The sequence below is a fragment of the Numenius arquata genome, chromosome Z (genome assembly GCF_964106895.1).
Source record: "Numenius arquata chromosome Z, bNumArq3.hap1.1, whole genome shotgun sequence".
NCBI lineage: Eukaryota > Metazoa > Chordata > Aves > Charadriiformes > Scolopacidae > Numenius > Numenius arquata.
In genome coordinates, this window is record NC_133616.1 from 20,926,794 (window position 1) to 20,941,798 (window position 15,005).

Here is a 15,005-nt window from a genome sequence, read left to right on the forward strand (position 1 = left end):
TGGCTCTCTGAACGGCTACGGTTACTCTTGTTCTTCCTCTCTACTTTTCCCTCCCTCCTCCTTTATCAGCATCGTTGGCAAAGACAGTTGTATTGCAGGGTCGCTCAGTAATCAGAGACCAGCCTCTGGCAGAGGCCAGGTTCACACCAAGCCCCTGATCCCTGCTCAACATGAGTAACTTCATAGCACGTCACCTCAATCCAGCTAGCTTGTTCCCATAAAGATATAGTACCCAAAAGCTGTTGTCTAGGAAGGACACAGACTAACAGCCTTCTTGGTTAAAGTCTTGCCATTTTATTAACAAACATATTCTTAAGCAGCAGAAAGTCTGCCACTCCAAGCTTTACTTATGGGATTATTTGTCCATGCCGTAGCTGTAGGATTGATGTGTCTTATCACCACATTTTTGACCTCCATGGCACCTGAGAAATTGTGTGCTACCAACAGTGGGGCTTCCAGTTATTTCCATCAAGGTAGCATGCTGAGACAGGACAGGACCTGTGAGATGTACCTGTGTCAGAGCATGACACAGTGCTACATTTGTGCACCTAGAGTTTCCTTTGTGCTTCCTGCAAAGTACACTGAGCACTGTGAGTTTACTCTCATATTTTCAAGTTTATGAAAGAAAAACTTTTCAGATGACACTTTACCATTTCAAACAGAGAAGCAAGACAGTGAAACTGCCAGTTTTGGCATCTCTGACAGGTTGAATTTTTGTCATGGAGGAATTGAGGTTTCTGTTTTTTTTCCTCAACAGAATTAACTCACTCTGGTTTGAAACTCTCCCAATAAAACTCCCAGATCAGTATTAGTAGTGTGCACAGCATGAGAATCCCACAAACAAAAAAAATGGCCAAAAATTGCACAAAGGTAGGGTGGAGATAGTCTTTGCAAAACAAATATATGCTGGTGGAGACAGGGATTTACTTTAAAGGAAATGGGGGAGAAATACAGAAGAGAAATGTAGTCATATCCAGATAGCAATAATCCATTCTCGTAAAATTCACCCCTAGGGGTGAAGTTAAGGGCCTAATAATTTCCCTGGGTTTGTGACAAGGTCACAGTAGCTCACGGTGCCATTACAGCTCACTGATCACTCAGTCTCACAGAGCTCCCAGACACCCTGCAGTTTCAAGGGCCCTTCGAACTGAATTGTCTGTCCAAGTTCAGGGCATGTCAGCACTCTTCCAACAGCTCTTCAGCAACAGTTTATTCCTAAGTATTTACTCATTTTAACCACAAGCATACATAGGCTCCTATTCATAACAATCAGAGGTATCTTAAAAATCTGAATGCTCAGCTGATATTCCTACAAAATCTGCCCTATTCTTCAGAAAAAATCCAAATTTTACTTTGGTGGAAAACAGTTTGGGGTGCATAATAAAAATATTTATCATAGTAATCTTTTTGATCTAGTGATGTGATTTTTATATGGTTGTTTGACACTTTTCAGCTGGTAAGAATACAACAGTTCTGAGTGAGATTGTTAACTAACCTAATTATTTATCAGCAAAGGACACCTAAAGATGTGCCAGCAGAGCAAAACAGCAAATCAGTGGAAGAACTGCAGGTTCCAACGATGATGATAATCAATTGTTCACTCCCTCAAGAAAGCAATTAAAATGAAAAGAAGAAACAGCTGCAATGATCTAATAATGTGGCTTCTTCATACAGACATGCTTTAAGTGTCAGTTTATATTTTTTCAGAAAGCCTGAAATATGAGACCCGCCATCCTGTGTCCAAGGTCCCTCAGTTCCCTCAGAAATCTTGCTGTATGGTTCTACAGTAAGGTATTTACTTCCTTCACACTCTTTTTTGCAGACTGGAAATCACACCATAGCTCTAGAAGAGCTATAAAATGCTAAGATTTTATTGAGGTAAATGTGGAAATGAATAACAAAATCAGACCAGTGGTTTCTTTTTAATTCTTTTCTTTTTATTAATCCCAGATTTTTAAACAGCATGCCATCTGACATGGGATAGCCCCAGAGGCACTGTCATTCAATTCACATTTAAAAAAATGATACTGAAATTGTGTATCTATAATTAGAAAATTCTCACAAGAAGCCAAGAGTTCTGGCGTTTGAGCCCATACTGACCTCACGCTGTGCTATCAACATTAAGGAGGACAGAAGTTTTAGATGGGGAGGACAAACTCATTGTTGAAGTATTAACAGAATAAGCAGTCAAGCTGTTCACTGCTAAAAAGTATACACAAGTAATTTCAAAAACAAATGTCTCGCTATAACAAACCGCAAGCTATTCTGGTAGAAAAGGGTATTCTCCGTTCTAGCTGAACAGAGATTAAAGATTCATCGGGCACGATAGAAATGTAAAGATACATCTCTCTTGTGTAGGAAGACACCGTCGCTGTCCCCCGGCAGATGCCAGCTGTGCCTTCCTTGTGTGCCAAAAAGCATTTCTGCATTGTACCCAGTGATTCTTCAACATGAAGTAAGGACTTTCCCTAGAACTGGCCTGGGACCCATGACTTTTCCTCCCTGCCCTATGTACAGACTGGAACATGACTCTGCATTCTCGAAGCAATAGGTTTGCAGGAGCATGCTAAGTACCTTGCTCCAGATTATCAGGTTCTGAATCCTTCCTGGGTGGAGGGATGCCAGAGATCACCAATGAAGGTGAAAGAGCCTGGGATTTAAGGTGAAAATGCATGGGATTTAAGGTGAAAATGCATGGGATTTAAGACACACTTTTGTTGTCGTGGTTCACATGGGAGTACTCCAGACATCTTTTACAGCTCTCCCCTGAGCAGAATCTCATCCCAAGGAGCTTAGCCCTCCACGTACACTGTATCAAGGCTACAGATAAGGCTTTGGATTCTCCTGTAGCATCAGGCATGAAAAGATAAATGCTGAAAAGTGTGGCAGCCTCAGTCTCCTCTTTAATGAATGCCTTTATCACCACAAAGTAGTAGGTTCATACAGAGAAGATAGTGCGTGGATAGGTAAAAAAACCAAAACTTGTGGTAATAAATACATCTGTAACTGTGCATATCTTCACTTCGGTGAGCAATAGAAAGTTTGTGAAGACCTGAATTTTGGTATCTGAATCTGCAAAAGGATAAGTTTTTCTCAAAATGACATGCCTGCAGGCTTGCAGAATATAATGGTTTCAGTAAAACCAGGACAAATCCAAAGCTGCAACTACCAAGAAGAAATGAGACAGCAAAACTTTGAAGCTGCAACGCTTCAATGAACATCTGACATCATATTAGCCACTCCAGCTTTCTAACCCAGGGAACATTTTGGAATATGAGTGCATTTGCTAAGAGAAAAGGACAGTCTCACAGCAACAGGACTTCTGTAACTCTCTCGGTTCTTTATTTAAGCATTATCCATTTGGTAGACACTCAGATCTATATAGGTCAGTCAGTGCATGGAATAATTATGTTCTGAAAAGGAGCATTCATATCAGAAAGGGAAACTGCCTTATTTAAATATGGTCAGAAATAATTAAATAAAGTCAGTGATAGGGAAAAGTTCACAGGAGGAATTCATGACAATGATAGGTCATGCTTGTACAGTGAAAGCTTTGACACAAAGCTTATGTCACAGTTAGCTCAATGGAAGGTTAGTCACTCTGTATTAGTAAGCACTTGACTGTATGATTTCCTAACAGAAGGTGCAGGACATGTCTGAACACTTTTTAAAATAGCGAGAATTCCTTTTTCACATTGCAGAGCCTTGGCTTTTCCTGGAGGCGGGAGGGAACATGCAGTGCAAAGCTGTTCTGGTACTTTGCAGAAATACATATTGATAGGGATGTATTTCTAATCTGTAACTACTCTCTAGCTCTGTTTTTGTTAACAGTCTGTTAAGCTTCTCCTATAAATCTCTATTTTCATGCCTTATAGCTCAACCGTAAAAATTCACTGCAGTATAACATTTGGCAAAAAGTCTCAGCCTCAGCATAGGTCTCACCTTCACATTTAAACCAAATATTAAAACATCTAAAAAAAAAAAAAAAGAAGGAAATAAAAGGAAAACCACAAATATATTAAAGCGCTTCACTGAATTCAGAAGGGAAATGCAGGATTCATACAGAAGGCTAAATTAGATGTTGACTGCCACATCCTACACTCAGGTATTGAAATAATTTCCTACAGTGGACCATCTTCCTGTGCAAACAGTGTCTCATTGTGCACACATGCACTAAGGCTGAAACAGGCACAGGGTTGGGCTCTGCTTCTCCATCTGTGACTGTGAGAATCTGGTTGATCTTTGCAGCTCAGCCACCTCACTGCTTGCTACATGCAGGTAGGTGCTGGACCCCTCATTTTACTAGACCTGACAGTAAAGCAGATCTAGTACCGGATCTTAGTAATAGACAGAGCTGCTATCAATTTCACTGGCACAATTCAGTTTTTCACAAGCTTGTGAAAGTGTAGCAGAGAAATGACTATATCTCACATTGACAAATGATATTCTCCCAGAATAACATGCCATGAAGTATCAATTCTGGGTGCTTCTCTTGTCCATGCTCTTGCCCATGCCTGTCCTGGAACCTGCAGGGAAAGGAAGAGGTGGTGTCTGTGCCAGCACCATGTTCACCAAGGACCCCACCAGAGAAGCCTTCCCTGCTGGGTAGGGTCTATTTCTCTTGCAGTGCCTGGATAGTACAAGGGAATGGAGGAGGACAGACTTCCTTCATCTTCTTATTTATTCTAACTTCGACTGCAAAAACATATGCTCCAAGGTTCCTGCATGCAATACAATACAGATGGGAAAAGCACTCTTCAGTTTCCTTTAATCTCTAAAATAATCCTCCACCTCAGTATCCTTAGGCACTTCCTAATGACACATCACTAATTAAACAAAGATACCATGGCCAAAACCCATGAACAAATGACAACATAACAACCAGGCTGGTCATAATGTCATTGTAAGGAAAAATAAAAGGCTGAGAGGAGAGTTTTCAGGGATCAGTGATGTACTGGACATAGACTGAGCAAAATTTCATAAACTATAATCCTTCTTAAGCTGCAACACTTCAGGCTTTGTACCTCAGCTTTCCTGCAGGGTGTTTGCAATACGTTTCACTCCATCACATCCATGGCTTTTCAGACAAGGCCTCTATACCTATCCACTGTGACATGCAGGGTAGAACTGAGCCTGCAGAGACTAAGACTGCAGTCAGTACTTCAATCAATGTTTGGAGGATTTGTTATTTAATTTAATTGATGGCTTATATACTGGGGTTTTAAATAAACCGTATCAATCTCATTAATTGTAATTAAAATATGTAGAGTGCAGCAAGATTTTAAAGAAATGTCCCTAGAGCTATCCAAGAAATCTTTCACATGACAATTAAGGATTTGTACCTCTACCTCCAGTAAAATGAGATGCCACTGACACTTAAGAATTTCTTGGAGGAGCAGCCACTTTTGCTGCAAATGCAGAGTGATTATGTCAAAAAATTCACGTTTAAATAGGTAATGCATATGTGACTACACTAGTGTCAGGGATGATAGCAGTGGCCCTTTTTAGAATTTTTTGTTAGTGCAGTTCACAACACATAATGAAAGGCATCAGAAGTCTTTCTGCATCATGAGGATATTCTAAAGAAGGAAAGCATAACTGTATTTTCAATGGCTGGAATTATTATTAGGTCATCCAATTGAGAAAATGATGGATGCTTCCAGAGAATGTAGCACTGCTTACTGATGCAAAAGAGGTACCTGGAAAAAAGAAATCTCAATGACCATTTAAGAGCAGGCTTTCCTTTTGATGTGTAGATGAAACTCAAATTTGCATTAATTAGAACTATTCTTGTGGTATGAAAAAACCACTTGTCTAGGAAACTATCTCACTATATTATTGTGTAATAATAAAAAAAATAATCACAACATTTAAAAGGAAACTATTGCCACAATGAAGCCATTGGATTTGGTGTATATATATACAATGTTCACGAAGAATTTTTTCTGTCTTTTTTCAGACCACATTTACACAGAAAACACATCTGTCTGCTTATGTCTAATTTTCTGCTTGTAGCAAAATTTCTGCCATGTCTACGTACTTCCATCAGTATGTCTGTACGGCTGAATGATGGAGATGTATACTTTTTACTGCATGCCTTCAGAGACACAGGACAGAAAGCTTAGCCCAAAAGGGCTTGAGAAAAAGGTCTAGTGTTAAGCAACTGTACCCATCTGTTCACCATTAAGGCATGATAACTCCCCACTGCATCTTGCTGGTGACTCCCTAGAGAACTTAGAGGCTGCTTTTCAATCAAAAATGACCCCAGTCTACAATGTTGCAGCCACATCCCTCTAATTGTGGGTGATATGAGGAGGGACAACATAAAATAATTATGTCAAGTCCAGGCTGCAATTTACACAATGAGAAATCCCTGAGGTTTCTTTACAGAGTCTTTGCATGCCATCATGGAGGCATTGAGAGCCACTGTGGATGGAAAAGGAATTTTTCTCAAAAGCTTTTTCTTTTTAAGGCAAGTTACAACAGATATCCCAGGTCCTACATCCAAATTACAAGCACTGACTCCCATGCAAACTAACCACAGTGGAATTCCTGCAGTGGCAATTGCATTCATGGCATTTAACCAAGATGGGAAATTGATACTGTAAAAAAAAAATTGCTGAAGCTTTAGACTGTTGGTTATCCTTGTTTGCTAAGCATATTTTATATTTTTGTTCTCCTCTTTTCCCCATCTGCAACTAGAAGATGACATGCCAGACGGAGGCAAAAATGTTGCTTTTGCTGTATTTCTGACTCAGATGTAACTCATACAGAAAGATCTCAGATTCTGTTCCAAAGAACTAAATCCAGTTACCAGTTACAGTGTTTTAAGAAAGTTTCCAGCAACCTGAACGTTTGAGAGTTTAGTCACTACCTGAAGCCCACCCACTATTTGTGCTTTCAACCCTTAGGGTGAAAGTCGGGCAAGTAGAGATAATCTCACGCAAAGCTCACTTATATGCCACGCTGGAACTGAAAATGGTGGTAACCGAAGGGTTATCCAAAGAGGCTAAATTTATCTTTGCCCCTGAACACAGAAGAACACTTCTAAGCAAAACACAGCTGGTAGTACTCCTATGGATCTACAAACTCCAATCGCTTGCATGGCCTGAACAAAGCATTTTGTGGTTGGATTTAATGCACATAAATTTAGACAATGAGATGAATTCTATCTCCCCACAGTCCCTCACCAGCTAAAGAATTACTCGGTTTTGTGCTTTTGTTGTGAAAAGAGGACAGAGAGGGAGAAGGAGAATTTATATCAGCCATCATAATTAACTGTTCATAATAAGTGTTACATTTCCATCTCCACAACAGTGTCAAGTGATGGGATTTAAAGATGACAGATCAAATTAGTCTAGAAGAGGTACTGAAAATGAAGCTTTATTCCAAAGTCATGATACGGGGCGGGGGGGAATGAAAAGTGGTTTGGCAATTGCTTGAAAAAGAATCCAGATTTCTTTCCTGCCACATTATGTTCTGTCTGGCAACATAATGTAACATATTTAGCAATATGTAGGCAATGCAATGGCAAGTCACAAAGTACCATGCTATTCTTTCAGTTATGCATATTTATTTAAATATATATACATATAAAGAGAAAAAAATAAATTTAAAAGAGACATTTGTTTAGCATTTGCCTTTCAAAGAAAGCAGGATAAACAACACATTTTTTAATCCAGTAGGGCTGACTTGCAAACTAACTGCTGCAACAAAGAGGGGTCTGGTCCCAGACTTCTTGCTAAAACCTATTAAAGAGACAGGTGCTAACTAGGCTGTTGAAGCCGCTGAGAGCATGACAATCAGCAAGTAACAGCATCTCCCTTTGTTTTTCTACCTTTGTTTTATTTTTCATTATGTTACTATTCCATAATCACAACTCCTAATCTTCAAGGCTGACAAATGTTGCTCGAGAATTTAATCAATGAACAAGTCTAGGACACTCCTGTGCCAGGCAGCTGTTCCTGTGTCTGGGTTTTAGTGTCATGGCCACATCAACAGATTTAAAGGGCTGGCAGAGTGCCAGCGTCGCATTTCAGCTTTTGCTGTTATGTCTGTAGATACGGGTGGTATAGCAGAGAAAGATATTCTGGAAAAAAAAAAGTAAGAGATAACGCATTTGTCAATGTTATATCCAAGCAAGCTATAGGGAACTTCTGTTGGGGGCCTTTCTCCTCCTGCTCAAAATAGGTCATTTTATGTGGTTGCTTTTCTAGATTTTAATCTCTCAGGCTGCAGTCCTGCAAACACTCATGCATGTGATTAACTCTGACTACCCACATGCATGAAGTGCTTGCAGGATGGGGGCTTTAATTTGTTGTGACAATGTCATAGGGAAGGGAGTTAAGTGGCAATATGTGAGGAGAGCTGTATAACTGAGGCCATCGAGAGCAGGCTGTGTTAACCCTGTACTGGGCAAGACTTCACTAACGACTGCTGTGTCTCCCCAGACCTGCAGTTCACGTTATACCCTGTTTTGTCTCTGGAGATGCCAGAATCACTTTCAAGAAGCTCAAAGGAAAGCACAAGGAAGCTCATCATTATGCAAATTTTTGTTTTGAAGAAACCTTTTCCCGACGCCTTCCTATTACCAGATGACTTGGGATTTTGGGAGTGTAATGGCTTTGCTCACCTGTCCAGGATGGCAGGAGAGAGATAGATCAAGTATTTGGCGTTTCTGAGACTTGACATGCACATAGTGAAGAGTGTACCTCCTGCATTTATGCAACACTGTGCTATGGCCTTTTTCTCTGCCCATGAGCCCCGTGCCAGATGCAGCTGCTCTGCAGATTTGGGTGATTCCCTAATTGCTTCCATCTAGGACAGAGAGCAGGAGAGAAGCTGCAGCACTGAGTTGTGTCCGGTACTCAGAGGAGCTTAGCTTTGAGGCTTTTTCCCTAGCTGCAGTTTAGTGCCAAAATAACATGTAACTTGCCACAGTAGTAGCCCCTGTGGTAGGAAGGCAAGAGGTATCATATGCAAAATGGAGCTGCCACACACATATCCCAGCCAGGGAAAGGTGACCATGCCGTCTCATGTGCTAGAAAAGACAAGACCTGTTACTTGGTTACCTGATTCAGTTTAGTCATACCAGTTCACAAAATAATGCTTTTCCCGAAGTTCTACATGTTGGTTTTTTTCCTATGAAATGGTGTTATTACTGTTTGGTATGTGTTGTGCTTACTGGATATGCCACACTGACATCTATCCCTTTTGTCTCAATTGAAAGTTCAGTGTTGCTGTCATCATCTTACACACTGCAGGACAGAATAATTTTTCATTTTCAACACAGCATAGTAAACCTTGGCAGACAAAATGAAAAGCAGAACTTGTAAGAAAATATTGAAATGTCACTAGGAAATGGAGACAGGGCAGGCCACAAGCATTTCTTCCCAACCTGCACTAGCATAAGGGACTGTAAAGATCAGCTTGCTGTTGCAATTTAATCATAGCAATTTAATAAAAGCAAAAAATACAACTTTTAGAAATATGAGTAAAACTAATTTGTCTAATAGAAATTGGACAACCTAATGCAAACACTTATAATTTTAGCAAGTGGCTGAGCCTCTTATATAACTCCCTGCTTCACTAGACTGTGGGTGCCTGAGGAGATTCTGTCACCATAATGTATTATTAAGTGTCTTACCTCCAGTCTTAAGCTCTATGAAAAATTCACCCACAGCTAGAAATCAAAAATTCCTATTAAATGACTGATTCACTCCAGAGGTGTCCATCACAGATATACAGGTAAAGCCATAACGGATTGCCAGATGTCAAACTGTAAACCATTGGGAATCAAGTGATAACATTATTGTGGTCTTAATTCTGTACAGAAGATAGAGGGGTTTATAAAGCAAATTTTATAAGCAACGGAATGGATAAAAGGTGGTTGCTGCTGGCTTCCTGTAATGTGGCAAGACTCTTCCCCAGAAAGAAAAAGCTCTGACTGATGCTTTTCCTCCTTTCAAAATGTCTGTTTCTCTTGTAGAATGTCAGATATCAAACATGGGAAATGATAACACTGCAGCACTTCCACCAGTGGGTGAACAGGAGCACCCCTCTCCATATCCTTGAGCCACTACTTCATGAGAGAAGAGGGACTTTAATCTCTCTAAGAGCTCTACATCACAATTAAACACAGAAGATACTGGCCAAAGTGTTCAAAACTGTTGGTAGAAGCATACAGGGTCTGATTACATAAGTTCTCCTTCCTTTGGAATTTTGCTGGTTTTGGCTGGGTGGCATTAATTTTCTTCACAGTAGCTAGTATGGGGCTATGCTAATAATACAGGGATGTTTTAGTTACTGCTGAGTGGTGTTTGCACAGAGTCAAGGGCTTTTCCTCTCCTCACGCCATCCTGAAGTGAGCAGGCTGGAGGTGCACAAGAAGTTGGGAGGTCACACAGCCAGAACAGCTGACCCCAACTGACCACAGGGATATTCCATTCCATACCAGATGATATCATACTCAGAATATAAAGCTGGGGTAAGAAGAAGGAAGGGGGGACATTTGGAGTTATGGCATAATGTCTTCCCAAGTAACCTTTAAACATGATGGAGCCCTGCTTTCCTGGAGGTGGCTGAACACCTGCCTTAAGATGGGAAGTAGTGAATGAATTCCTTCTTTTGCTTTGCTTGTGTGCATGGCTTTTGCTTTACTTATTGAACTGTCTTTATGTCAACCCACTAGTTTTCTCCCTTTTACTCTTCTGATTTTCTCCCCCATCCCACCGGGGGCGGAGTGAGCGAGCGGCTGTGTGGTGCTTAGTTGCCAGCTGGGGTTAAACCACAACAGGAATTCAGGCTAGAAAACTATGCATTAAAGGCTTTGCAATTTTTCCATATGTACAGAAATTTTGAACCTACATCCCTAGACAAGAAACAGAACATGAAGAATTAAGTTATTTAAGTCGCAGTTTAAGAGACTCAAAATAATTCAAGGCACAATCCCATAACCTACTGTGTTGCAATGAGCACCAAAGACGTAAGCCCCCTGTGACCTAAACTAATTTAGAGTACATCTACATGTAGAACTCCCAAGTGTTCCAGTGCATAATTTTATCAAAAACCAAGGATACAGTTTGGCCTAGAGTGTGTCTCAGCGTATCTCATTGTGAAGAATGGAAAATTTGAACCTCTATCTGGTGTTTTTTATGTCTTACAGGATTGAATTTTTTTTAAAATACTTATGGTCCTTTCAAAGTGTTTTTGCCCCACGAGACATTCAGAAGCTGCTGTCACCCAGTCAGGTTTTGGATTTCCTTAATCTCTTATTTGGCCTACAGAAGCAGGGTCTATTTATTCATAATAGACAAAAGAAGCTTTCTCTTGGCTACATTCAGTGCAGTTTGGCCAGAATAAGAGCTGTTGTTCTGTTGCAGATTTTGAGTGAATAGAATGGGGTAATGTTTGCACTGGAAAACTTTAACACATTCACACATAAATGCAAGTCTGTAATGTAGACACATCTTCTGAATTTTATTTTGGAAAATTAAAATACTTTCTGTTTCAATTTTAAAAGATTTCTGCTTCTGAAGTCTTTTACTCTTTTCAAATGTTTTTTATTTTTTAAGTTTGATTGCAAAATTAGGCTGCTTGTTCAAAGACAGGGAGATTCAAAGTCAGGCCCCCAATAGACATGGCACCTGATGCAGTTACAGGTTCTGACCAAGTTACAGGTTCTGAACAAGTTGGAACATTTACCTGATCCAACACAGCTCAGACACCATGTAAAGATGCAGAGCTGCATTTGTACGATTCTACCTGAGCTAATTTACCTAACTCCTCTGTGCCAATTAATTAGGGTGTAGCACTGTGCTGACACAGCAATTCCGCATCCAGTTCCAGAGTTAGCTCAGATAACTCTGCTTGTCGCTGAGTTGCAGGGTGTACACCCTGCAAAATAATTTCTACAGAATGTGATAGTGTTCTGCACTATCCTATGTTCAAGTTCTAATTCATCAAAGCTCTTAGCATATGCTTAAATTTTGACGTGAGATGATTTTTTTTTTTCTTTCAGTATGAGAGCCTTTTACCCCTCAAATATAGAGATATGGAAAAGACATAGGAAGATGAAATAGACAACCACAAACCAGATATATATCCACCTACAGGCTGCTGGCACAAATGGCTTGAATAGCCAGCAATACTTTTATAACAAAGGTAAAAGAAGAGGGAAAAAGATGTCATTTCACCTCTTCTTGAAGTTTATAGGGTAACCCTTTTGGCCTTTATACACATTGTCCTTCCAAAAGGAAACCTATTGAATGTTTGCACTGCCTCTAATCAATCCATCAATTCCAGGCACTGTATCTGGCACCAACCAAAAAACCAAAACAAAACCAAAAAAACCACCAAAACAAACCAACAAAAAAACCCACAAAAACCAACATAAATCCAATAGCAGTGTGAAAATCTCTAACAGACTTACGGTTTGTATTAAAAGTCTTTTGGGTTAATTTTGAGCATCTCCCTTATGAAGAAAGGCTAAGAGAGCTGGGACTCTTTAGTCTGGAGAAGAGAAGAGACCTTATTAATGCCTATAAGTATCTCAAGGGTGGGTTGAAGGAGGAGGGAGCCAGACTCTTTTCAGTGGTTCCCAGTGACAGGACAAGGGGCAACGGGCACAAGTTGGAACATAGGAGGTTCCACTCGAATATGAGAAAGAATTTATTCACGGTGAGGGTGACAGAGCCCTGGAACAGGCTGCCCAGGGAGGTTGTGGAGTCCCCTTCTTTGGAGATTTTCAAGACCCGCCTGGATGCAGTCCTGAGTAGCATTCTCTAAGCAATCCTGCTTCAGCAGGGGAGTTGGACTAGATGATCTATACGGTCCCTTCCAACTCTAAAAAAAATTCAGTGAAATTCAGTGAAATAAGTCTTTTGGGTGGGTTTTGTGAAATGTGGAAGCTTGTATGCTGAGTGTCACATATGAAAAACCTTCTTCTAAAGATGGTCAGAGTCTGAAGTTAACTACTGTCCTGCAGAATATGTCTCCATTGTCATACCTCCAAGGCAATTATTTTCTTCCCTCGTGGTCCTTCTGAACATACAAATTTTAATTAGATTTTTACTTATATGTTAGGTATGTCTCTTCTGCACAGATATGTATAGTCAAGCCAGCTGTAAACATGCTAATTCAAAAGAGAATAAGGCTGCCTCTACACTGTTAACTTCTGTACACCTTGGTCATTCTCAGCACTGAAACCTGATATTAGCTGGCTGAAATTAGCTTATTTATAGAATTTAAACTCCTCCACTGCCTCAAACACAATGATCCAACTGCCTTTTGGGAACGCTCCTCAAACCACGCTAATTCCCTTGTCATGTTCAGGAATTGTTTGGCCCAGAGTTAGCTGGGTAAGGTGAAAGGTGTGCCCAAATCTAATGATCTAACAGTATAAACAATTGAGTTTCAGTGCCCAGGAATGCTGTCTAGCACTTTTTAATTTAACTATATAGAGGAGTCCAACAATCTACCAGTGAGAACACAGACTTCTGGACAGGTGTATTTACCCTGACTGTCTAGCATGGCTGTAACCACAGAACTGCTAATCAAATTGCTCTTTAAAAGCGCTGTACGCTTCTGTTGTGTGGATAAGATATACCTTATCTTGTTCCAAGCACTGCACGCTATTCAAAAGGGAACTGCAAAAACATTGTGGCATGAGTGCACCCATGACATCCTGCAATCTCTACCCACATCCTTCTCTAAATGTATAGTGCCAACTGCTGTGCCCTGTTTTACCTGGCAGGAAAGATATTAAAAGTCTTTCTGTAGTAGATTACATTAAGTGTCCTCGAATCCAAAGGAGATCAGGTCCTCTGCAGAGGCTTAGCCATTTATGTATTCTGTGATCATACAGGAGTGGCACAGTGACAGAGCAGTCCTGTGGAGACTGTTAAACACTTAAGATAGCTGTACTTTATTACACAGCAGTACACAGTTAACTGCATGGGCATCTAGCTGAACTATTTAAGAGGCCCTTTTGCAAGACTGCCATTCAACGATGTTTGTGTAAGTACTTCAATTATCATCCCAGAGCTCTTTTTGGCCTAAATATTTGTAACAAAGATGAATTATTAAGTTATGCAGTCTGTGCCCTGCCACTGGCAATGGCCAACACCAGACACTTCAAGTAAGAGGTCTGAGAAAGCCCATTACAGGCAGTGGAGGAATAACTTCTCCAATGGGAAGTTTCATTCCGCTCTCAGGCAATTATAGATTGACTCACATTCTAAAACAACGATCTTTATGTCTCTCCTGAAAAATTTACTATCTTTTATGTTATTGGGGGTGATTACGTTTGTACAAGTGCCAAGTGGCTTTTGAATATTTTCCAAGTCTTGGCCTTACTGCATCTTTTGGCAAATAGTTTCCCAGGCTGAATATCTTTTCCCTCTTTAATGTATGCTGCAATTTCAGTATCATTGGATTCTCTCCCCATGGCATGTTCTTTGATTAGGAAATAGGACCACACAGTTTACTTTCACTCAACTATTCCTATCTCTGTCATCTCCCTCTTGTTGTTTTCTTGCCTAAGTGTTGCTGACATTTTCTAAACTCTAGAAGGAAACTATTTCAATAATACATACTTGATAGGATATGTCACATACTCCCTGCACCTCTGCATCGAGAAGATTTGCAAATAGTCACCATCTGTGTGGATGTCATTAGATCTGTAATAAGTTAGAAAGTGCTTGGGGTTTTTATCCAGGGTTTGGGGGTTTTCTTTTTTATATATAGTGAGAAATCTTGCATGGGAGTTAGAAGAGATCTCTTGTTGGGAAGAATCTTATTTATGTTGTCTGCCCAACAATAATTGGAAGAAGTAACAATAACAGTCAACAATAATTAAAAAAGAAATTTGCAAAGATCAGTCATGAGACAACAGAATGTGCTACCTCTGTCCACACGCATACTTAATGCAATGTCTATCTTCATGCTCTGAATGTCAGTCTGAAGTGGGAAGGAAACAGAATCCTTTTCAAACAAATTACAATTGT